The sequence below is a fragment of the Herpailurus yagouaroundi genome, unplaced genomic scaffold (assembly GCF_014898765.1).
Source record: "Herpailurus yagouaroundi ecotype Mexico unplaced genomic scaffold, PumYag 187, whole genome shotgun sequence".
NCBI classification, from domain to species: Eukaryota; Metazoa; Chordata; class Mammalia; order Carnivora; family Felidae; genus Herpailurus; species Herpailurus yagouaroundi.
In genome coordinates, this window is record NW_024412418.1 from 27375413 (window position 1) to 27400828 (window position 25416).

Genomic DNA, 25416 nt, shown 5'->3' on the forward strand with positions numbered 1-25416 from the left:
GTCACCACCATATTTCCAGTTACCCATCATCATAGAAATTTATTGCAATATTATTGACTACACTTCCTATGTTGTATATTACATGCCCATGTCTTATTTATTTTATAACTGAAAGAGTGTAACTCTTGATTCCCTTCACCTATTTTACCCATTTCTCATCCCCCTTGACAACCATCAATTTGTTCTCTGTATCTGTTTGTTTTGTTCATTGTGTGTGTGTGTGTGTGTGTGTGTGTGTGTGCGCGCGCGTGTGGGCGGGGCGGGGAAGGTTAGGATTCCACCTATAAGTGGAATCATACAGTATTTGTCTTTCTCTGACTTACTTCACTTAGCATGATCCTTCTAGGTCCAGCTATGTTGTTGTAAGTAGCAAGGTTTTTGTTCCTTTTTATGGCTGAGTAATATTCTTGTATATATAAACATGTATGTATATACATCTTTATCCATTCATTTTCTATGGACTCAACTGCTTCCATATCTTGGCTATTGTAAAGAATGCTGCTATAAACATAGGGGTGCATATGTTTTCCAAATAAGTGTTTTCATTTTCTTCAGGTAGACCTAGAAGTGGAATGGATGGATCATATGGTATTTCTATTTTTAATTTTTTTTGAGAAAACTCCATATTGTTTACCATAGCAGTTCCACCAATTTGCATTCCCACCAACAGTTTAGAGTGTTCCCTTTTCTCTGTAGCCTTGCCAATACTTGTTATTTCCTATCTTTTTGATACCATTCTGACTGGCATGATGTGGTATCTCATTGTGGTTTTGATTTGCATTTCCCTGATGATTAGTGATGTTGAGCATCTTTTCATGTGCCTGTTGATCATCTGTATGTCTTCTTTGAAAAAAATGTCTATTCATATCCTCTGCCCATTTTTGAATCAGATTGTTAGTTTTTTGATCTTGAATTGTAGGAGTTCTTTATATATTTTGGGTGTTAACCCAAAAAGGGGGTTGACTTTGGATAGCCCAGCTTGCTGAACTGAGCTACTCTGTCAGGGACTTAGTTGGAGTCTTTCCCTTTGGCCCATTAAGAGGGTTCCTATGTGTTTGCATCTACCTCAGATATCACTTTGAAATTATATAACTGTTCCATATAATGAAAGTGTTATTTATTCACCTGCTTATGCTATCTTTTTAATCCTTTTTGAAATGGGAGAAGAAAAACCCTACCAAAAAGAAAGAACAATTTATATCCAGTGAAGATATTTAGCAATTGCATGAGATAATACTTTTCTTTCATGGTGTTGTAAAAAAACTAAGAAAATAAAAACAGGCAGGAAAGTGATTTGGGATTGAGAATATTGTTTTACTTGCACTCTGTTGCATAGCCCATATGGTCTTTAACTTTTCAACACAGACCTACCTAACCACTTCCTCATGACTCCGTTAGATTTCCATTTTCAAAGATATATGTATAACAGAAAAAAAATAAGTATTTTGACTTGGGGTACTTGGGTCTTAATTAGTTTTAATTTGTGTGTGTGTGTGTGTGTGTGTGTGTGTGTGTGTGTGCCTTTTGAGTATAATTTATGTCTGGAAAATTAATGAAAATGTAAGAAAAATAGAAGCTCTTACTTCCCTCCCTCTTTTCTGAAAATATTTAGTATTTATATGTTGCTAGTCTGGCTACTGGAGAAACATACTTAAATGTAGTTTTCCTCACATTCTAGTGATGTGTAAATAAATTATCATAATTTAATGTGATAATTGCAATGGAAGAGTCACCTTCTAAAAGAAGGGGCATTTTCATTTTATTTTTTTAATTTTGGGGGAGGATTTTCTTTTTTTTTAAATTAAATTCAAGTTTGTTAACATATAGTGTAGTATTTGTCTCAGAAGTAGAATTTAGCGATTCATCACTTACATCCAGTGCTCATCCCAACAAGTGTCCTCCTTAATGCCCATCACCCGTTTAGCCCATCCTCCCACCCACCTCCCCTCCAGCAATTCTCAGTTTGTCCCCTATATTTGAGCCCTCGTGGCTTGCCTTCCATTCTGTTTGTACCTTATTTTATTTTTCCCTCCATTTCCCTATGCTAATCTGTTTAGTTTCTTTAATTCCACTTATGAGTGAACTCATATGATATTTGTCTTTCTCTGACATATTTCACTTAGCATAATATACTCTAGTTCCATCCATGTTGTTGTAAATGGCAGGATTTCATTCATTTTGATTGCTAAGTAATATTCCATTGTATCTATATACCACGTCTTCTTTATCTATTCATCAGTTGATGGACATTGGGATCTTTCCATAGTTTGGCTATTGATAATGCTGCTATAAACATTGGGGTGCATATGCCCCTTTGAATCAGCATTTTTGTATCCTTTTGATAAATAGCCAATACTGTAATTGCTGGGTTGTAGGATAGTTCTACTTTTAACTTTTTGAGGAACCTCCATCCTGTTTTCCAGAGTGGCTGCACCAGTTTGCATTCTTACCAACAGTGCAAGAGGGTTCCCCTTTCTGCATCCTTGCCAACATCTGTTTCCTGAACTGTCAATTTTAGCCATTCTGACAGGTGTGAGGTGGTATCTCATTGCGGTTTTGATTTGTATTTCCCTGATGATGAGTCAAGTTGAGCATCTTTTCATGTGTCTGTTAACCACCTGGATGTCTTCTTTGGAAAAGTGTCTTTTCGTGTCTTCTGCCCATTTCTTCACTGGATTATTTGTTTTTTTGGGTGTAGACCAATAAGTTATTTATAGATTTTGGATACTGGAAGTTTTCATTTTGATAAAGGTATTATTTCAAAAATTTCCATAAAAAATTACCTCAAAATATCTCCTGGCTGGGTCAGTCAGTTAAGCATCCTCCTCTAGATTTCAGCTCAGGTCAGGATCTCACAGTTCATGATATCGAGCCCCAGTTTGAGCTCTGTGCTGACAGCATGAAGCCTGCTTAGGGTTTTCTCTCTCCTTCTCTTTCTGCCCCTCCCCTGCTCTCTTTGTCTCAAAATAAACTTTAAACAAGAGACAGAAAAAAATACCTCAAAGACCAGCAAATCGATACATCAAACATTTATTATATCACCCAGTTTCTGAAGGTCAGGCGTCCAGGAGCAGCTTAATTGTATAGTTTTAGTTCAGTGTCTGTAGGCCAGGGCTACAATCATATTGACCTGGGCTTCTTCCAAGCTTACTTATGTGGTTCTTGGCAGGCCTCAGGTTCTTAATAGCTATTGGTGAGATGTTTAGTAAACTGCCTTGTGAACAAACATCATCATAGAACTGTTCCAAACATGCCAGCTTTCTTTTCCCAGAGGCAGTGATGAGAAAGAGAGAGAGAGAGAGAGAAAGGGAGAGAGACCAGGAGAGAAGTTTCAGTCCCTTTTATAACTTAGTATTAGAAGTTATATACCATCACTTCTGCCATATGCTATTGGCTACACAGGAGTTTAGTACAGTATGGGAGGGGACTACACAAGGATGTGAATACCAAAGGCAGATATCATTTGGAACCATCTTGGAGCATGGTTAGCACAATCTGTCCTCTGGTCCACAATGATACATGGTTCTTTCACATTCAATACACACTCCCTTGCAATGTCCCAAAACTTGTCATTAAGTGAGACTTAAAACAAGGTGCAGATGAGACTCCTTGGATATAGTTCATTAAGTGTGACTACTTGAGTATATATCCCTTCAACCTGTAAAGCTAAAATAAGTTATCTTCCACAGACACACAATGCACAGTCATAGGACAGGCATAAAATAATTACTATAGACATTACTGTTAAAAGGGAGAGACAATAGGAGACATCAAGGAATTATTGGTCCATAGCAATTCTGAAATCAGCTTTGGCAAATGTTGGACGTTTCTTGATTAAGGTCTCAAGTACCAGGAAATATGCTTGATGGCTCTTGGCACTGCCTTCTGGGTCCTTAAGTCCACTCTAAATCATCCTTCCATTTTTATGAAAGCTAATACATTCTTGTATCTGAGTAGATGTCTCAGTTTGATTCCTGCCAGAAGCAGTTTGGGAGTCTAAAGGCCTCTTTTCTATTTTTACTGTTTCTTTTCCTTTTCAGTCCAAGCTGTCAGTGTTTCTGAATATATCATTCTTTTAAAGTTTGTGGATTGTCTATAGATAGTATCAAGGTCCACTCCATATGGAAAAAGCCAAATCCATACATCTTTTCAAGATGGGCTCTTCTTCTCTTTTGGCTTCTGCTGAGAAGGTTGAGTGACAGACTCCTGTGACTTTATGAGAAGTTCTGGTGTTTGATGGACAGAAACTATGAAGCACACTCTAAATCTCTTTAAGAAGGTTTTTGTCTACGGCACTACTGTAGACATTTCTGAGGTCTTAAAAAATTATTGTACAGTCACATTGATGTGACCTGCCATGTCAATAAAGTTTTCCAGTGGTCTGAATTATAGGCAATTCATTTTTAGACAGGGACATTATCTTCATGTTTTAAAGGTAAAAGAATATTATTGTTGAAAAATATCCGTATAAAATTGAAGCATTTTATTATACTCAAAAAAAAGGGGCGGGTAACACAATTTTCTGTCTAATAACTTGGACTTTTTCTTCAGAATTTACAATTAGATTTTTCATTTTTCATTGGTAAGTTATATGCAAAATAGTTAAGAGTAGAAAGTTACAAATTTTCAATATCGAAAGCATTTTTCTTTTTTTAATATTTATTTATTTTTGAGAGAGAGAGAGAGAGAGAGAGAACATGCACATGAGTGGGAGGCGGGCAGAGAGAGGGAGACACAGAATCTGAAGCAGGCTCCAGGCTCCCAGCTGTCAGCACATAGCCCAATGTGGGGCTCAAATCCACAAACCATGAGATCATGACCTGAGCCGAAGTCAGATGCTTAACCAACTGAGCCACCCAGACACCCCTTAACAGCATTTTTCTAAAGCCTTGATGATAAAAGCAATGCAGATACTGGGCCCAGAGAACTTTACTTTTAGATAGACAATGATGGGTTTATGAAAATGGAACATAGATATACAAAAAGAAGGTCAATATAAAAAGTACCTGGCTATAAGAAATATAGTGTCTCAACTGATCAACCTTTTGGTACTTGTTTGCTACTTCCTTGTTTACATCATTTGGCTTCAGCCCCACATAACCACAATCTATTTCCACCATATTTTATCATTTTTAACTCATTACTTAACTGATTATCCAACTCTTACCGTATGTTCAAATCCACTTTAACTTCTCGAAACCAATGTTAGTATCTTCTTCATGCCTTTACATCGTTTTGGATTGCACATCATGACTGATTTTGGCTGTAGTTTTTTCTCTAAGAGCATTCATTAATGTTCCTTCGCAGATCAAATAAAACAGGGTACTATCAGGCCAACTGCCCGTTCTGCTCACAGACATGCATGGGAATTTTCCTCTTTGGTGACATTTTCATGATATGAAATATCTGTCACCACTTACAACATTACCGCCTAGCTCAAAATCAGCCTGGAGCCTTGTGCTTCCCAGAAGGAGTTCTGTTCTGCCCAGCTGCTCTCCAAATTAATCTGTCTATGTCAAGGCTGCTTTGCGCAGGTTTCTCAGCTGAGTGAAAGAACAGAGAACTTTGTGACAGACTTTTAAAACCGGTATCTTACACATACTTTGAGAGTCAACTATATTTTTTTTTGTCCTTCACTTTGCACATGTTTATGAGGAATGCTGACACCATCAACCGAATTTCTACCACAATGCCTAGACATATGAGGGACCCGATAATTACTTAATGAATAGTAATCTAACTGAAATTTGATAACATTTTATTGGAAAGGTGGGAAATCTAATTATTTCATGGTTCATTCCAAAGTGAGACTAGGAACATAAAACAAAGCCTGCTCTTATATTAATACAGGGCTTCAAACTTGGGTGCTTGAAGTGTTTTAATAAAATATATGTAGTTTTGTCTTTTATGTAAGTGATATGATGGTCAGCATGTGCTCTTGGTTCTAGATGAAAAAGCAAGAGCTTTATTGGCAATGGACTCATTTTCCTGCATTGAGTTAAATATAGACCAAAAGTCCTCTCAGTGCATCATTACAGTTTCTTTTCTTCATTACACAGAGCATGTATGCCATGTCTAACTTTACTTTGATCTGTCACTCCCTAGCTTGGCGGTAAGCTTCAATGGCTCCATATTCTTATTGAGATGTGTATATGAACCTTAACAAAATAAATTCATTCTTCCCTGCACCGTGGTACACAGGTAGACCACTTTTCACACACTCTTTTTCAGTTAGGTAGGGTTATATGACTAACCGATGGAATAGGTGGAGGAGTGACAAGTCCCTGACCACATGAAGGAGTGGTAACCATAACCACATGAAGGAGAATGACTTTGATGATCTAAACCCTTCTACCTCAAGCTGAGTATTGAGAGAATAGAAAAAAAAAAAAAAAAAAAAGGAACATCCGAGAAGACATACAGCAGCATTGTAAATATAAGGAAGAACTCTTCGATCATGAAGTTTTTCCAAAAGTAGAAATGACTCCTCAATGGAGAAGTGACCTTCTCATGTTGGAAAGTGCTCAAGCAAAATTGCAATGGCTATTCCTCAAATACATTGAAATAGCTTCCTACTTTCAGAGAAGGACAGTAACTAATTAACTCTAAGTTCTTTCATGGTTCTATCTTCTGATAGAACAGATCTTTGTTCAAGGGAATTATCAGTCTCCAGCAGATACTGTTCTCAGTCCATTCTTACAGCCAAAGCCTTTGCTTCACACTCTGCTTTTGCTGGTTATGTTCCTGAGGCTTTTCAACTCTCTAAGTAGTATTTGATCATTTTGAGTTGAGTGCTCCTTCTGAAGTGTTTGCATAAAGCCTGTTGAAGATTTATCTCTGCTCCTTTAATTAATCACGTCTTGTAAGTCTCTTTCGACTCTGATCTCTGCAAAATTTCCCATTCATTCAGTATCACTGAATATCTGACATATATGGTTCTCCATAAGTCTTTCATTAAGTTTCGAGATGTTGGCCAACTCCATTCCCGGTGAGGGCTTGCTTCCTGAATTGCAGACAGCATCCTTCTACTGTGGCCTCACACATTGAAGAGAGAACTCTAATGTCATTTTCTCTTCTTATAAGGGCCAGCATAAGGGCCTCATCTTCATGACTTCCTCTAAACCTAATTATCTCCTAAGGTCCCATCTCCAAGTAACATCACATTATGGGTTAGGGATTCAACATATGAATTTTGTGACAACATAATTTAGTACCTAGAAGAAACTCTATAAGACAAATCTATAAGCTTATTCCACAATAAAATTATTGTCATAGCAACAATTAAACTGTTCCAAGTTTGTGCAGCCTAACTAATCTGTTGATTCTTAGTTATTTCCAGGGTCACAATGAATAATGTCTACTCAAATAGAATTTCTGTGATTCCAAGAGAAGATATATCTTCAAATGATGCATATTAAAAATGTAATGTCTCTTGTAAACCTTGAAAATGTAAGAACAAAATTCCAAATATTTTTATGTGTCTTTCCCCATCTATTCTCCACAAAGCATCCAAAATCATTCTCTTAAAGTTTAAATATCATGACATCTCTCCTCTGAATCTTCCAGAGGCTTGTCATCATCTGTGGATTAAAATTCAATTTCTATACCACAGCGTACAAAGTCAGTGTGATCAGATTCTGTCTACTTTTTTTTAATGTTTTGTTTATTTTTGAGACAGGGAGAGACAGAGCATGAGCAGGGATAGGACAGAGAGAGAGGGAGACACAGAATCTGAAGCAGGTAACAGGCTCTGAGGTGTCAGCACAGAGCCTGACACGGGGTTCGAACCCACGAACTGTGAGATCATGACCTGAGCAGAAGTTGGACGCTTAACCAACTGAGTCACCCAGGTGTCCCTCTGTCTACTTCTTTGTTCCCATTTTTTCCCTACATTCCATCAAGGCTCCACAGTGGCCTCCTTACTGTTCCTCAAAAATGTCAAGCACCATACATTCCAGGGTCCTCATACATTTCTCTGTTGGGAAGGCTCTGTCCATTCTAATGTCTTACCCCTTCCTTTTTATTTAGATTTCCACACAAAAGTCCCTTCCTCAGACACCTGCCCTTATCATCCTATTTAAAGAAACAATCCCCCTCCTTCCCATTACTTTCTATTTCCTTATCTGCTTTATTTTTTTCCAAGTATTTCTTTCTTTCTGCTGTATTACCTACTTATTTAATATCTATATCCTCCACTAGAATGTAAGCTTTAAAAGAAGAGATGAATTTATTTTATCTCATTCTGCCTTCTCAGTGCTAGGAAAAGTGACTAGGATGCAGTGGGTACTTAAGTAAGTTACATTATTGTTCTCCATACTTCACTCCACTCTGTGTGTGTGTGTAGCCTTTGCCAGATGATTTTGCAGTTTCTCCATCTAGAAGTAGAATATAGTTTCCTTCCCCGCTGATACGGAGTGTGTCCATATGACTGGGTTTTGCCAGTGAAATGTAGATGGAAGTGGCAGTGTGCCAAATCTAATTCTGACTAAGGCATCCTGTGTTTCTGCTCCTGAATCTCACATGCACTTTTACCATTGCTGTGAGAACACACTCTTGGTATTTTGCTAGTTTAGAAAGGATGAAACATGCATGAAGCGCATTTACATGCAACTTGTAGACAAGACCCAAAGAACCCAGCTAAGTCCACCCCAGATGACCACAGATTCACCAACAAAAATAAATTAATACTGTTTTAAATGTGGATTTTTGGGAAAATTTCTTATCAAACATTATTGTGGCAATAACAGAATAAAACAGTAATTGGTAAGTACTTATTGCCAGTAAATCAAGTTTTCAAAATACTTGTAAAGCTTAATAATCCCTCTCTGTCTTATTAGTATTTTATTTTACATAGTTCAACTAACTCTATAAATATACAACTTGAAGAGCTCTAAACAAACATTTATAAATAAGTGAATATCTCTAAGAAAGAAAATATAGATGATTCTATTGTGTTTGTTGGATAGAAAGACCTTTATTGGCAGAGTGTTTTTAAAGAAATGACATTTTATGCAGGGAAGGCTGTGTATAATACGGTGTTGCACTTACCAGATAAAGATGAGAAAGGTCTTCAAAATGAGAAATCATATCAACTTCGTGCTTCTCAAATTATAATGCATATCAGAGTCACCTAGAGTGCTGATTAAGAACACAGATTGCTTGGACCAAATCCCAGACTTCTGATTTTGTAGGTCTGGTGTGTTTTTCTAATAAAAAATATTTTTTTTCTAGTAAGTTTTGGGATGAGGTCATTGCAACGCAGCTGGCATAGGAACCACACTTTGACAACTGCTAATCTTTGAGATATGCTCATTGAAAGACAAATAGAAAAGCTTACAATTTTTTTTCTGGATTTATAAATGAAATTAAAAATAGCCCTATTTTTAAAGATGTATATATGTGTGTGTGTGTGTGTGTCTGTATACACACACACACACACACACATATATATATATATATATATATATATATATATATATCATTTCTTTATTTTTCCTCCTTCAATTATGAATTGCTCGGTTAACTGGATCACGAAGCCAATAACATTTCTCAATAAGCTGATTTTTGCAATGTAAAATTCCTGAAGTAAGCTGGTGTTGCCATGAAGTACATAGGATCTATTCAAAGAGGAAGAATTAATGAGTAAAAATTCAAGTTAAAAATTACAGTAAAAGGAGAAATGGTGATATAGATTCCAAGCCTGATCAGCAAAATCTTTCATTCATGAGGACTTTAAACTTCTATTCTAGAAGAAGACCGTCATCTCATTTGATCTGATGCTAAGATAGGAAGGAAGAAATAGATGCCCTTACAAGATGTATGGGTAGTACTCAGGATTAAAGACTGCTATGCACTGGGCTAGAAATCAGAATGTCATTGGGATATCACAACCATTTCAAACCATAATTTTTTAAGATCAAAACAGAAAAATTTAATTTTTTCAAAGGAGCAAAGCCAGTTTGGGAGTACAGTCAAAACCATTTAATGAATGACATATTAAAAATATGCAAGTTCAATCTGAAGTCTTCTGCTCACCAAAAGAAAGGGCTTCTGAGGACAGTGTGGGATTGGATTGTATAGGTAGTCAAGCCATCACTTTACAACCATTGAGGCAAGACATTTTATTTGGTGAAAGCTTCAGACAATAGCTGGTTCTAAGAATCTTTATGACCCACTACTAACCTTTGCTGGCATGACATTGTCAAAATAAAATTGTTTTATGAAGTGACATTTGGTAACATTTGAGGTACTCACCGAAAGTTTTCATTTCAGAGCTAAGTCATAGTGTTCACATTTTGAGGAGATGATTAATAGCTGAATTCCAGCCAAACATAAAGTCAAGTCTGTGTCTTGGATTCTAGAAAGGTGAAATGAATATCATCTCTGTGGCTATTAAGGTTCTGACTTACATGTTCAAAGAGAAAGAACAACATATATAGTGATATAGTGGCAGACAGAATAAAAACCAAAGGTATATTCAAAGTGGGAAAATCCATGATATGGGACCTGAAATGGAGAGAATGTTTTTTAGCAAAAGAAAGCCAAGTGACAAGTAGTTTTTTCTTAGTGAATTTATAATAGTTTAGGGTATATTCCTGGCTAGGGTTCCCTCAACCCCAGTACCCTACACACACACGTGCACACACACACACACAATTTCTTTGTACCTGGGCATGTGAACATTCAAAATAGTAATGAGAGTATTCCCTAGTGAGCAAAAAATTAGAGGAAGGTCAGGAATGGGTAGATATTATAAACCTTGATTTCTAAGATTCTATTCAGAATCTTATTTCCAAGTTCCACTAGAAGTGTTCTTTTTCCTCCAAAGAGCAAAATAGAACATCAAGCCCAATCCCACAGACATCTTAGTACAAATGAGATTAAGTCAAATAATGACTTCATTATTTTTGCCTTGAGGGAATTCCTATCAATCTCTCCAATAGATATTTGTATTAGAGGGAAAAAAGTTGAGTACATTTTTATTATTTTCTCTTCTCTAATACATGTAAAATAAATTTACAGTAAAAATAAAAATAACATAGACCGTCAGGAACCTCTACTACAATAAGTAAGTCAAGGTGACTAGATTGCATTACCAGTGTGAATATTTATAAAAACATAAAAACCTCTTCAATTTCAATGGCAGTTTTTTCAAGAGAATAAACCAAGTGCTTGTCTTCCTGCTTAAGTCTCTGCATGTTTAAATCGCGTGAAGCACGGAACATTTATTTCTCTTCTTTATTACTCCAAAAATAATTTCTTTTTAAAAATACACTTAATATTTTATAAAATGTTTTGCCGCAGGGTTCCTGACCAAGGATGAACATTTCAGAGTAAAACTCCAGATTAAATCACCTCAGATAATATGAAAGAATGATTTACTTTATAGCTGCTATGTGTTAAATACAATGCTATGCCCAGGATTTCATAAAAGAGCTTACAAGTTAGTAGAAGAGGCAGATACAAATATAATGACATGAGAGAGGCATTGTAATATAGGACACAGTATGCTGGGTGGAGGGAGAAACTAACTTGGGACGAGAAAACTTTGTAGAAGAGGAAATATTCATTGGAACTGAGACTTGGACAACAATGGTGAGTATAGCAGGGAAAGATTCCTGGCCCAGGGTCCAACCTATGTGAAGGCATGGGTGAGTGAACCATAATGACATATTTATAACATAATCATTTAATCATTTGTTTTAAATACCTTTTTTAAAGTTTATTTATTTATTTTGAGAGAGAGAGAGAAAGCAAGTGGGGAGGGGCAGAGAGAGAGAGAGAGAAAAAATCCTAGGCAAGCTCCACGCTGTCTGTTGCAGAGCCTGATGCAGGGCTTGAACTTACAAACCATGAGATCATGACCTCAGCTGAAATCAGATGCTTAACCCACTAAGCAACCCAGGCACCCCTAAACACTTAAAAAATTTAAAGTTTAGTTTTGAGAGAGAGAGTGTGAGCAGGGGAGGAGCAGAGAGAGAAGAAGACAGAACTCCAAGTGGGCTCCAGGCACTGCACTGTCAACACAAAGCCCCATGCGGGGCTAAAACTCATGAACTAGGAGATCATGACCCAAGCTGAAGTCTGATGCTCAAGCGACTGAGCCACCCCATACCCAATACTTTTAAATATAAAAAATTATATTTGAAACACGGTCAGTATAAGTCCATTGATCATGCACTTCCTGTAAGAAGGTGGATCTAAGGAATTCACAAGAGGAATAGAAGATTTACAACTGGCTCCACAAACTTCTCCTCAACTGGGTTGAATGCCAAATGTCAGAAAAGATGGCCGCTGCTGAGTCAGCACTCTCCTTTGTCCTTGCTGCACAGTAACTGCGTTGTAGGACACATTCCCAGGAGCCTGCTTTAGTCTTCTTAAATTACTTGTTTTGATATATATTTAAATCCTCATTCCAAGGTAGTTTCAGTATAACAAAGTATGAGGCAAGAAACACATTTTTATGGATCTTTGTAGTTATTTAACGACTCTAGGTCTTTTTTAGAATCCAAGTTTCCAGACAAGGAGGTTAGCCTTTACTAAGCCCCAGTTCCTTCATCTAAAAATTAAATTACTGTAGTTTTCAATCTAAGACAGTGTTGACTTTAAGGTATTCCATTATTTTTGTTTGTTTGACTTTAAGGCATTCCATTATGTTTGTCTGTTTGTTTGCTTAAGAAATAGAAAACAGTGTGTTTATATTATATCATAATCTTTTCTTTTCACTAACTGTATCATTTTATTTTTTTTTTATTTTATTTTTTATTTTTTTTCAACGTTTATTTTTGGGACAGAGAGAGACAGAGCATGAACGGGGGAGGGGCAGAGAGAGAGGGAGACACAGAATCGGAAACAGGCTCCAGGCTCTGAGCCATCAGCCCAGAGCCTGATGCGGGGCTCGAACTCACGGACCGTGAGATCGTGACCTGGCTGAAGTCGGACGCTTAACCGACTGCGCCACCCAGGCGCCCCAAACTGTATCATTTTATATGCAGGTAGAAAGTATTCTTTTAGCCTGGAGTCTTGTCAATACCACCCTTAGATTTGCCAAAAACAAAAACACAACCGAAAACCAAAAACTGGAATATATAAACACTATAAATCAGTTAATTATTTCTAAATAATTACCTGTTAGCATATAGAGTCTAATTTTTCTGAATATCCTTGTGTTCATGGAGGTTGATGTCCTTACCTATTCACCCAATGTCATACTTTCTGCCATCAAAATCATTGGAATTGCAGCATTTTCTGAAAGTAATGTTTTAATTTTTTTAAATGTTTTATTTGTTTTTGAGACAGAGACAGAGCGCAAGCAGGGCAAGGGCAGAGAGAGAGGGAGGCAGAGAATCAGAAGCAGGCTTCAGGCTCTGACTTGTCAGCACAGAGCCCCACGTGGGGCTCGAACACACGAACTGTGAGATCATGACCTGAGCGGAAGTTGGATGCTTAACCAACTGAGTCACGCAGGCGACCCAAGTAATTCATTTTTTTTAAATGGCAACAGAATCTTAAATTGCCTTGAAATTATGTAAAGCTAGCTTAGTTTTGACTCTACTTTTAGGTCTATTAAGAGTCCATTATCTAATCCTCAATGTAGTTGTGAAAGTGTCTTAAGGAGTTCTGAAATTAGCCAGTGTTTCCCAAAGTGTGTTACATAGAATACTGATCAGGTATTAAAAGATCAGGGATTAAATAGATTTGTGAAAAGGCATCAGGCTATATCCTTTGACATTGTAGATTAAACGTTTCCATGTTACAAGCTTTCCCAAGTCCAGAAATAAAAACTGAACTTCCTGTAAACTAACATGTCTCAAATTTAGTTGTCCAAAACCCCTTGTTTGGTGGTGTAATGTGCGTGTTGCATTAGAATATTTATGTGAACACTACTAAAGTCAGGGCCTTAAGAAATCTGGAAATGTTCACGGTAAATGGCAGGGCCTGTGAATCAGCTCTCTTAGGATTCCATGATCTGAAAATTCTCTGTTCTGCATCATCATACTTAACCTTTTTTGTTTTTTTTTTTAATCTGGTGCTTCATTTTCTCGTGGCCCCGGAAGAGACTGAATGATGAGCGCAAACACAATCTATCAATAGCAGAGATGAAAGAACAAAAGCAGTACATTTCAAACACGACTCTTGATGTCCAGGCAGCATCTGCAACCTGGAGTCCCAGGGGCAAGTGGAAGAAGACAGACCTAACCAAAATTACTTAACAGTGAAATGCATAAAATCTATTCATGTTACATTCAACATACATAGAAGAAAATGAAATTCTATTTCAGAATGCTTCTCTAGGACAAACTTGTTCTATGTTCAAAGACTGTTATCTGTTAAGCTATTTATTATGGGGACACAATAGTATAATGTATGTAAACATAGACATCTGCCAGTATTGTGTTCTGGACCTTTACCTTACTTGCTGTACTTGACATTGAACAAAATAGTTAAAATTTTTGAGCTTTAGATTCTTATTTATTTGGTGGAGTCAATTATAATACCCCCTATTTAAAGATAAAAATTAAATTGCTAAATCCACACGAAATTATTAGCTCTATCTTGGTGCATCTTTGGTTTTTCCCAGTGATAGTTATTGTCATTTGCCATAGTTTTGGTGTTTTTTTTTTTTAATTCCAGTATAGTTAACATGCAGTGTTATCTTAGTTTCAGATGTACAATATAGTGATTCAACAATACTGCAGACTTTTAACTTGGGTTTGTGATGTGTTTTTGTGGAAAGAATCTATTTCTACTCAGTCATTCAACAGGTGTTCAGTTAGAGTACTATTGTTGGGAATTTGTTGGCAAATTAAAAGTTACATGACTTCTGCTTTTATTAAGCTTAGAGCTATTTCTTTGTGTTCAAATACATTTTCCTCTTGGTTACTTTCTTTATTTTTTAATTTACATATTGTGAAGACTTGCCAATTGCACGGAAGGTGATAGAAATTTGATCCTCCTTTCTTAAAATGTCAGGGGAAGAATGGTAAACTAGAAGCTTCTTTTGGTAGAGAAAATATGGAGTGGTATCAGTTCACTTTGAACTCATTACCAGCAGTGTTAAATAGCGTGTGTTTAGATATAGAATATGACCAGTGTAAATGTTAAAAATCAAACATAGTGTCGCTTATAATGTTCAAAACTAAACACAACACATGTATAAAGATGTTGCTGAAATTATGATTACAGCATGATGGGGATACTTTATAGATATTATTACTAATTTGAAATGAATAGAACACTGTATCAGTCTGCTTGAGCTGCTGTGACAAAATACCACAGACTGCTTAGTGGAACAAGAAAAATGTATTTCTTACAGTCCTGGAGGCTGGGAAGTCCAAGATACAGGTACTAGACAATTTCCTTTCTAGTGAGAGCTCTTTTCCTCACTTGTAAATGACTGCCTTCCCTCTGTGTCCTCACATGGCAGAGAAAGACCTCTGATGTCTCTTGCACTTCTAGCAGGGCACCAGCCCTATTGGATTAGGGTGCCAACTTCATGACCTCATTTAACTTTATTTACTTCCTACAGACCCTATCTCCAAATACAGTCACACTGAGAATCTGTGTTTGAATCAGAATGGGGGGGGGCACAATTCAGTCCATAGCAAGTGCTAGTGGTATTTCTTTATTTTGTGCACTGTTTTGTTGTTGTTCTGTTTTGTTTTAGTGAAAGTACTTAAAATTGGGGTAGGCAGAATAATAATTCTCTAGTGATTGCTATCCCCTAGTCCCCCAAACCTGTGGATATATTACCCTACATGGAAAAAAGACAGTTTGGAGACGTGATTAGGGTTAAGAACACCTTTAAAATGGAGATATTGTAGATTATCCAAGTAGGATCAATATAATTTCACTCATATGTGGAATTTAAGAAACAAAACAGATGAGCATATATGGGAGGGGGTGGGAAGAGGAGAGAAGGAAACAAACCACAAGAGAACGAACTGAGGGTTGACGAAGAGAAGTGGGTGGGTGATGGGCTAGATGGGGGATGGGCATTAAGGGGGGCACTTGCTGTGATGAGCACTGGGTGTTGTATGTAAATGATGAATCACTGAACTCTACTTCTGAAACCCATATTGCACTATGTGTTAACTAACAAAAATTTAAATAAAAAAATCGTATCCTCTGAAACCTTGAAAGCAGAGATTTCTTGGCAGCAGACATTCAGAGAAAGATGTGACTATGGAATAATGGCCAGAGGGTTGCAACATTGAGAACTTTAAAGATGGAGGAAAGTGGCCTGAGCCAAAGAATCTGGGAAGCCTTTAATTTCAACCTACTCCAAGACTCTAATATCCATACACTTTTATAGAGGGGTCACCCTGATGCTGTAATCTATAAGAGCATATGTTTATCTTTTCAGGTCCCTATTTATTTTCCTGTATTGCCTCATCAACTTTGGACTTTCAGCAAAATATTATAAATTCTGGACTTTTCCTCCATACTCAGTATCATAGAGGACACATACTACAAATGAAAAAAAAAAAATGTCTCCAGAAGAAAAGGATAAGGAGAATATTGGTTATCATTTGAAATATTGTGTTTAACAGATAAAGAATTGATGTAATTCTTTAAATTGTGGAACAACTTTGACTTTACTCCTATACCAGTCAATGGGGAATCTATGATAAAAACTTGAGTCTAAGAGCACCTGGGTGGTTCAGTTGTTTAAGCGTCCAACCCTTGATTTTGGCTTAGGTCATGATCTCAAGGTTCGTGAGCTCCAGCTCCTGCTTGGGTTTCTATCTCCCTCTCTGTGCCTCCCCCACTTGCTCTCTATCTCTCCATCAAAAAAAAGAGGGGGGGAGGCCCTGGCTGGCTCGGTTGGTTGAGCACCCGACTTCAGCTCAGGTCATGATCTCACAGTTAGTGAGTTGGAGCCCCACGTAGGGATCTGTGTTGACAGCTCAGAGCATGGAGCCTGCTTCAGATTCTGTCTCCCTCTCTCTGCCCCTCCCCTGCTTGTGCTCTGTCTCTCTCCGTGTCTCAAAAACAAATAAATGTAAAGAAAACTTTTTTAACTTAAATTAAAAAAAAAAAGACTTTGAATCTGATTGTTCCTACTCTTAATACAACACACACACACACACACACACATGCACACACCAAAAAGCAAGGATGATACAATAGCCAAAATCAACATAAAAAAAATTGGGGGTGCCTGGCTCTCTCAGCCTGTAGAGCATGTGTCTCTTGATCTTAGGGTAATAAGTTTGAGCCTCATGGTGGGTGTGGAGATTAGTTAAATATAAAATATTTTTTAAAATACTTAATAATTAAAGCTTAAAGAATATTTTTAATTTGGGTCAACAAGTTTTATAAGTTCAGCTATATAATGAATTCAGAAAAAAGCTACTTCAACATTTTGGTGATGTTTGCTTTCCAAAATAAGTATGAGGAATTAACCAAATTTTCTTTGCTTAATTCTAACAAGAAACCTTAAAGTGCAATATAACTTGTGGCGAAAAATTATCAAATGCACAATATGATATAAAATGACTTTTTATGTTTGCTTTTTTCTGTAAACCAAGATTGATTCATTTCTAAATGTCAGGATATTAGTGAGAACATATGTAAAAGAAATAAACACATTAAGACTTCTAAAGTTTAGGTTGCTTATATAAGAACCTTATTTACTTGAGCCTGTGTGCATCATGAAAGGGAACACAAAGACTTCCAATATGTACCCATATATGATAAAAAGACCTTTGGTTGACAATATTTACTTTGTTAAAAACAGAAAACAAAAACAAAAAACCTTTTCCACCTTTCTAGTCACCTCATTTAATAATGATTCTATCTCTGTTTCTACAGTAGTGGAAATATCACTTAGACATAAAAATCATCACACATAAAATTATATGATAAAAATTATTTTACTGGTCAAATTTAACCATGCACATTCTATATTATTTTTAAACTGCTTAAGATAATGCCATTAAAGTACATTGGATAAAATGGTATCCTTTAGAGAGGATCCTTTAGATAGGGAATAACATACTTTCATAAAATATATTAATAGTGTTCAATAAGTACATTTTAGTCATGAAGGGTACACAGAGAATGAAGATTGGTAAGCAAGATAGGGAGGGAAAAACTATGGGCAGAGGTTCCAACAACTGACATCAAATGGACAAGTACTTCATCATATTACATTTACATATAACTGAAAATAGCAAAATAGTCATGTGAGGATAATTCTATCATTTATTCGTCTACTTGCAACCTGCCAAATCTGATTGAATTTGCTTGGTCAGTTTTGTTCAGGCATGATGGTCAGGGAGTTCCATGATTACATAGTGCTGAGCAAGTCTTCAGCGAGGGCTTATGCTCTCTGACATTCCCCCCTTTATTCTCTTAGCATAAATAAAGGTGAAAGAGAAAGACTATAATACAAATTAAAGAAGGAAAGAAGAAAGAAAGAAAGAAAGAAAGAAAGAAAGAAAGAAAGAAAGAGAAAGAGAGAGGGAGGGAGGGAGGGAGGGAGGGAGGAAGGAAAGAAGGGAAAAAGAAAAACACATCTCTAGTTTTTTTCCTCTTTCTTTCCCTCTTAACTGATTTTGAAGTAAAATTTTCTCTATGAAAGGACAAACTAGGAAATCTTGATTCAAAGTTTGAAATTAAAATAGAACCCACCTTGACTCACAATGTTCCAAAAACAAATAAATACTTTACCATCTTAAAAAAAAATGTTGTGGCTGTAGATTATGCAAAGAAAGAACGAAAATCAATGCAGTCTATGTTAGTAAATCAAGTTTCACACTGAAATATGCAATAAAAGGCAAACATACATATTTAAACAATATACTGGCTCATAGGAAAACTATCTTAAAACACAGTACACAAGAACTATTGTAGGTGGAAAATAAGCAGAATTACAAAGGTAAGAAGTTTTAGTTGGAAGAATGTTAGAGATCTATTTCAGAGACTTTGGTAGATGAGGAACTGATGTCTAACAATTATTGATTATTATTCTATGACAGGCATTATTCTAAGCATAGTAACTATAGTGTTGCCTTTAAACTTCATATAACTATGAGTTAGATTCTATAATTATACCCATTCTGAAGATGATAAAAATGAGATGCAAATTGGTTAAGTAAAAAGTTAAATATCAATCAGAATTTTAATCCAGTTAATCTGATTTCAGGTAATTTTGATTTAATTATTCAGGAGGCTGAAACTACTAAGTGACTTGCCCAAATCCAAGGGAAAGGAAGAAAGAAAGAAAGAAGAAAGAAAGAAGAAAGAAAGAAAGAAAGAAAGAAAGAAAGAGAAAAGAAAAAAATGTATTCCAAACGAACAGGAAAAAAGTATTTTGTCCTTTTAAAGAATTCAAAGGAACGAGTTATTTAAACAATTACTAATACCATAATCTCTGAATCCTATATTTTTAACTACATTTTATATGCCAAATGCTTTCAATAATCACTCAGAAAGCAGTTGCTGAAAAGTTTGTGTCATTTTAATGTTTTCACTTCAATAGATACACACTGTCTAGTAAAAGCAATCAATACTGCATAATACCTGAGAACAGAAAAAAAGTCACTCAAAATTCACATTAGGTTATACCCAAGATCTTTTGCTAAATATACATTTAAAAATAAAGTTTTATATTACCTAGTGTTTTATAAACCAGAACTTATATTCATTAACTTATTTTTTCCAGGGAGGGGCAAGTATACTTAATCAATGAAAGCTTATCTTTTCAATGATGGGCTCATGTTAATGTAATACCTTGCCCATTATTAAATCAAGATTAGGGAAAACAGTGAATATGACCCTGCCATGTGCCAGATACTTTACATATAATAACTTTATTTCTTTACAATATTGCCATACTGTGTCAGTAGTATTATTTCAAGGACCACCTGTTATTTAGTGATATGACTAGTTTTTGAAGCGAAGTCTCTGGCTCTAAAGCCCCTCCTACTTCCTATTTCCACTATATGGAATGGTTCCGATTTAGATTGAGCCTAAAATCATGGTAATATAATGCTAAATTAAGTTGCAGCCAAATATTTAATTTTTCCATGAAAAAGAGAGGTCCATTTATAACATGGTAACATTGATCATTGTCTTTATGAGATTATTTCTTTTTGTGATCAGGTCCAATCATAGGGTTTACCATGTATGTATCAAACATACTTTTGGGGCTTTTTAATTAAAACTGATACTTTCTCTATTTTATATTTATTACCAATTTATTATCACCCCTTTTCAGAAATGATTTGCCCTATTTTCTATGGATATTTGCTTTTCATTTTTATTACAGTATACTGACATACGCTAAAATGCATCGATTTTAACTGAGTTTGTAACTCACAGAACTGTAATCACCATGAAATAAAAACAACAGCAAAACATTCCCATTATCCTAAAAAATTCCCTCATACCCCTTTCCATTTAATTCTCACCTTAAAATAGACAAGTACCCTTTTGGTTTCTATCACCATAGATTAGTTTTTCCTGTTCTAGAAACTTCATGTAAATATGTATTATTTTATACCTGGCTTCTTTGAGTCACCATAATATTTTTAAGATGAAACCTGCTGTTGTGCACTTTATTCATTTTTTATTTTTGAGGATTATTGCATCAAATAAATATATACCAACTGATTATTCATTTAACTATTGCTGGATATTTGGGTTCTTCTCAGTTTGCGACTATTATAAATAAAGTTGCTATGAACATTCCAATAAAAGTCTTTTTTATGGTTACACACACACACACACACACACACACACACATTCATTTCTCTTAAATAAAAGAAGTAGAAGTGATTAAACTGTCCGTTTATTCAATTTTTGTATGCAGATACTATTTGGCCCTTATTTTTTAAATAATTCATACAGCCTCTTTTAATTTATATTTTAAAAACTACTGATAAAATTGTGTGTGTGTATCTTCCATCTGCTACTTATTTTCTATTTATTCAGTGTGCTCTTTGATCCATTTTTCTTCTTTTCTTGACATCTTTTGAATTTAGTGTATTTATATTAACCCAGCCCATCTATTCTATTGGTTTTTTTTTTTTAATCTATAATCCTGTGCTTGTAAAATAAAGATATTTTCAGGTAGGCAAACTTTGACAATTTGTTTCCAGCAAACGTGTACTACAAGAACGGATAAGAGAAGCTTTTTAAGTCCAAAGAAAATAGTACCAGATGTAAGCTTAGACCTACAGGAAGAAATAAAGAGCAACAGGAATGCTAAATATATTGGTAATTGGAAAAGGTCACTTTCTTTATTTTCCTACATTCCTTACAAGTAATTAACTGTAGTTTCAAAAGTAGTAATGTATTATGGGGTTAAAAAATATATGTGGAATTACAATATATGACCACAATAACTAACAATAACGAACACAAAGGGCCAGAGCTAAATACAATGTGTAAGGGTCAGTTTGTAAATACATTGTGCTGTTGTCCGTTTCTTACATTTTAATGTAAACTGGCATAATATATGTTCAAAGTGATTCTAGAAAGTTTAGAACACATAGTATAAATCCAGAAGCAGATACACACACACACACACACACACACACACACAGCATTATAGATAAAAGGTCAATAGAAGAGATAAGATGGAAATAATTTTACTTTTCATATTGTTTCTCTTGTTGGGTTTGCTTTTCACTATACAAATGTAACTGAAGATCTCCTACTAACTCTATATTTGAGGGCTCTGGTCATCAGCATTGATTTTATATACTTAATGAAGGTATGGTATATGATAAGGTGCCTCATTCCATTCCCCTTTACTAGCACAGCACAGCAATTTATTGCCCTTGATAAGTTTGAGCTAATAAAGTTTCTAAAGTACTCTATTTCTTTGAAGGATTTCCCTTGGCTCTTAGAAGCACCCTCAGCTAGGGAGATGTAGAGCCCATGGTCAGGGAATACCTGATGAATATAACAGAAGCCTCCATCTTATACCTCAAGGGTGTATGTGCCAATGGGTCCATGTTTTAGAAAAGACCGCAGAGACCACAGCCTGTCTTGTAAGATAATATAACAAATGTGCGTTAAGTCACCAAGGCAATGCACATTGGCAATGTGGATGTGCCAATATCATGATTGCAGCTGTAATAATAGTGCAATTATGTTTTAAGATGCCTCACTTTAAGAAATATTGAATTATAAAACAATTATTTCTATGTGGGCAAAAAATCTGAATAGGAATAACAAAATTATTATATTTGCAATAATTTGTATTTCTTTATAAAAGCCTTAAATGAGTAATAAGTTGAAATATCACTCAGCAAATATGCATTTGATATCTTAACATTTCACTCAATGTTAAAAACTTTTCCTATTCTTCTCCATCTCCAGATAACCATTCTTTCTACTTTAAACATCCTGTCAACTTTCTACCTTTGTTGCCATTATGATCTGCAAGCCTAAGACCAACCGAACAAAGCAGCAGAAGAGCTGTATCTCCTGTGCTTCCTGTTCAACTTTATATACACTTGTACTTAAGTACTTCATGATATTGTAATCCATCATTGTCTACTTAATAAGGGAAATTATTTCCTAATGTATATTGCAGTCTTGATAAAATTATAACATTAAATGTAACTAATAAGTTAAACAACATGATGATCTCATGGGTGTTCATGCATATCAATCATAAAATAATCTAATTTAAAGAAGAACATTAGTGGGGCGCCTGGGTGGCGCAGTCGGTTGAGTGTCCGACTTCAACCAGGTCACGATCTCGCGGTCCGTGAGTTCGAGCCCCGCGTCAGGCTCTGGGCTGATGGCTCAGAGCCTGGAGCCTGTTTCCGATTCTGTGTCTCCCTCTCTCTCTGCCCCTCCCCCATTCATGCTCTGTCTCTCTCTGTCCCAAAAATAAATAAACGTTGAAAAAAAAATTTTTTTAAAGAAGAACATTAGTTAAAATTAGAAATAAGTAAGCCACCTTTGAATAGACCTAACACTTTACTGTAAATATAACCGACACAAAGCATACTGCAATATGGAAAAAAAACATAAAAAATAAACCATAAAAATATTGATGTACATTTAAAGTTAAAGTATAAAGCATTAAGGTATAAAGCTAAAAGCACTATGAAAGAGATATGTTTCCTACATAAATATTAAGAATTTGTGCAAACCAAGAGTCAAAGATAGTTAAGATCAAGATAGCATTAGAAAATGCTTATAGTAAATAAATATTACATAATATTTATAGTAAGTAAATATTACATAAAGTAAAATTATAAATTTCCACAGTTTAGGCAAATCACTTAAAGTACATTAAAACCAAGCTACACAAATATGAAAGGATATGAAACAGAAACTTTGAGTAACCTCCCAATACACACAAATTTATAACCATTACCCTTAATATTAAAAAGTGATATGAATGAAAACAGTGTATCATTTTATCGACTCAATTTTATATATATAGTAACATGACTCAGCTTTCTTTTTTGTCTTTAAAAACACTGAATTTGGCTCAATAATTGTTGTGAGGTGAACTGGAAAAGGGCATGACTGGGATCAGGATGGCCAGTCTAATGCAGAACTTTGATTGGCTTAATGTAGGGTGTGAAAGGAGAGATTGAACCAGTGAACAAATGGCTCCAGGTTCCTTCAGCAGAGCATTATATAATGGGAATAAGGGTGAGGAAGGGGTTAGAGATGACTCTCAGATTTTTGGTTGTTGCCACCAAAAAGAGAGGAAACACTGAGAAAAAAACAGATTTTGTAATTTGTATTTTTATGTTTTCCAAGTGATTCCATGGGGCATGTACATACTTATTAATCATGAAAATAAGTAGTAAATATTAAAGACGAAAATGAAATGTTAAAGACAAATGTTCTTAATTTTGTTGAGGGGCAATTTTCCTCTTACTCTCCATAAATTTATGTATTTAATTCTTACTGAAAACACACCTATTTGGGTGACAATGTAGTTAGGACATTTCATTTTGGGTAAAATATTTTTAACCTATCCGTTAATTTAGCCACAACACATAGAGCTATAATATTTTAAAATCCAATTTTGAGTTTCTAATGAAAGTTAAGTTTAATCTGTTCTCCTAAAATGTCTAATAAATATAAAGTCTATTATAATTTATACTCTTTATAAAGGAGGCCCCTTTTATGAGCCACATACAATTACAGTGATGATAACAAGAATAGCAAATGACACTTTTTACATTAGCATATCAATAATTACAATGAAGCACAGTTATATTTTCAAATGCAATTTTAAAGTATGAACTCGCATTAGCACTAATTTTTATTTCACTTCCATGTATCTCTGTTTGTTCAGCCAAAATTATGTTCCATTGTTCACAGAATTATGTATTTTCAGATTTGGTGACATAGCATATAACTAGATTAGCAAAGACAAACATTATTTTGCCATGTAGAGCCTCAGTTTCCATCTTTGTTCTAGATTATGCATTCTCAATCAGGGTAATGTTGTCCCCAAGAGAGTAAATATTATTTTGGGGGAGCCAAACATCTTGCTCTTTTTTAAATGCATTTTTTTTATGTTCATTTATTCTTGAGAAAGAGAGAGAGAGAGAGGGAGAGGGAGAGAGAGAGAGAGAGAGAGAGAGAGAGAGAAAATGAGCCAGGGAGGAGCAGAGAGAGAGGGAGACACAGAATCGGAAGCAGGCTCCAGGCCCAAGCTGTCAGCACAGAGCTCCCAGATGGGACTTGAACTCATGAGCAGGGATATCATGAACCTGAGACACAGTCCAATGCTTAACTGACTGAGCCACCTAGGTGCCCCTTTGCTCATTTTGTGTATACAGCACAGATGTACCTATAGTATATAAACAGATATACTATGTGTCTGTGGTGTTAAAATTTCATTGGTGGACAGTTAGAAAATAATATGTATAAAATAGCTTAGAAGAGATTATAATAAATAAAAGGTTGAGAAACACTGTTCCAAATGACCCATAGTATCTCATCTATCTTTTACTTATTTTGTTTGTATATGAAACAGCATGATTAGAGATTTTCATAGTTACATAAAAGTCTTATTGAATTATTAGTTTTATTTTTCAGGACCAGCTTCACGTACAGGAAGAGATGAAAAATTATTTTTATGATAACTCATTTTCTAGAGGCTCTCTTATCTTGCGTATCATCTACTTGGATGTTCCAAACTCAGTATTATTTCCTTTAGCTTATATTTTTAATCTTCTTACATCTAAATTTAATCAAGAGTTGTTGGGGCACCTGGGTGGCGCAGTCGGTTAAGCGTCCGACTTCAGCCAGGTCACGATCTCGCGGTCCGTGAGTTCGAGCCCCGCGTCAGGCTCTGGGCTGATGGCTCAGAGCCTGGAGCCTGTTTCCGATTCTGTGTCTCCCTCTCTCTCTGCCCCTCCCCCGTTCATGCTCTGTCTCTCTCTGTCCCAAAAATAAATAAATGTTGAAAAAAAA